Source organism: Suricata suricatta, chromosome 10, assembly GCF_006229205.1.
Source record: "Suricata suricatta isolate VVHF042 chromosome 10, meerkat_22Aug2017_6uvM2_HiC, whole genome shotgun sequence".
Lineage (NCBI taxonomy): Eukaryota > Metazoa > Chordata > Mammalia > Carnivora > Herpestidae > Suricata > Suricata suricatta.
Window position 1 is genome coordinate 128,444,949 of NC_043709.1, and position 1,883 is coordinate 128,446,831.

The 1,883-nt window shown below is 34.6% G+C and overlaps 1 pseudogene; it reads left to right on the top strand.

Moving 5' to 3' along the window:
• Window positions 1-68: 68 nt before the first annotated feature.
• LOC115305757 lies at window positions 69-170 on the top strand (annotated as a pseudogene).
• The last annotated feature ends 1,713 nt before the right edge of the window (window positions 171-1,883 follow it).

Consider the following 1,883-nt stretch of genomic DNA (forward strand, 5'->3'; position numbering starts at 1 on the left):
TTTTTTTTTTTACTGTTTAAAATTATTTTTAAAGGGTTAAAAATATCAAAGCTAAACTTTTAATGTATATTGCTTCTTGGCCTTTTGGCTAAAATCAAATGTGGTATCTGTTCTGATCAGTTTAAAATAATAGTGTATATGTATATCCAATGCTATTATATATTCCCTTCTATTACATGTTAGTAGTTTCTAATCTTTAATATTACTATCACTTAAATGACAATGCAATTAATATCCTTTAATTTTTGGATGATTTCTTCAACATAAATTTCCAAAAAGGTAGGTGACTGGGTCCAGCAATAAATGATAGTTATATATCCCTGAAAATTGAATGAGTTAATTACTGACATGGACACTTTTATCTTATCAGTGTCTTCTCCCATTATATAGGTGAAAACAATACTTAGTATTTTAAATAAAAGTTTAAAGTTTGGACAACAACTTTATTTCAGTATGGATGAACTTGAAGGCTGATTTTCCTGATAGGAGAAAGAGCGGGGGTTAAGTAACATTAACTATTATATAAACTAACTACTTGTTAGTTTAAGAATCAGTATGTGTGGGGCGCCTGGGTGGCTCAGTCAGTTAAGCGTCCGGCTTCGGCTCAGGTCATGATCTCACGGTTCGTGGGTTTGAGCCCCCGCATCGGGCTCTGTGCTGACAGCTAGCTCAGAGCCTGGAGCCTGCTTCAGATTCTGTGTCTCCCTCTCTCTATGACCCTCCCCTGCTCATGCTATCTCTCTCTGTCTCTCAAAAAAAAAAATTAAAAAAAAAGAATCAGTACGTGTGACACATACACAGACACACAAAAAGGTGTGTGAGTTTTTGGTGTGTTATGGTTTTACCTACTCTGAGCTATGTGTTTAAGGGGCTTAGTTTCTTCCTGGGCAATTCAATTTTCACAGTAGGTAATGTGAATTATATATATACATATATATACACACAGATATACACTATATATATACACACATATCTACACTATGTATTATATACACATACATATAATATAGATACATACACACACTATACATTATATATACTTATATACATACTATATATAATATATAAAGTTCTATGCTATATATAAAAATTATGCTATATATAAAATTATATAATTTATATAATATATATTTGCCTAAGTATGATCTTCATCCCTTTATCTGTACAGAGGAAACAGATCTGGTTGTATCTTGTATTATTCCCCTTGCTGAGAGTTCTTTTTCTGTCAGTTTCTCCTCTTTCTACCCAATTTCTCTTGGCAGAGAATGATATTTCTGTCATTTTCCTAATCAATAATCAAAATTACAAATCCTAATTCATCTCTAGTGTTTTGCCAATGGACTACTTTATTTCCTGCCATGCATGTGATCATGCCCTAAGGGATGCCATGCAATGTCTATACAATCAAAATACCTGGTATAAAATTCACTGCAGATTGTTTTTTCCTGGAGAAACAAAAATTCTCTAGATTTTAACCATTAGCACTGTGGTGACCTTTGTTTAATCTTTTTTATAAAATGATTGGAAAAGCAATCAGGATGAAGAAAGTATAGCACTTGCATCTCTTTGTGGTCATGTTGTTAAGAATTCGAGGTCTTTCACCTTAGAAGTAACACAGAACTGAAAATTTTCTTCTCTACAACTAGTTATAAGCCATCAATGCAAAGGTGATATTACTGATTCTCTAACATACACCTTTTGACGAAAAACTTGCTGGGTGCCTGGGTGGGCAGTCGGTTAAGGATTGGGCTCTTGATATCAGCTCAGGTCATGATCTTGCTGTTGTGACACTGAGCTGCACACTGGGCTCCATGCACCGGGTGAAGAGCTTGCTTGGAATTCTTTCTTTCTCTCCTTCTCTCTCTGCCCCTCATCTCTCCCTC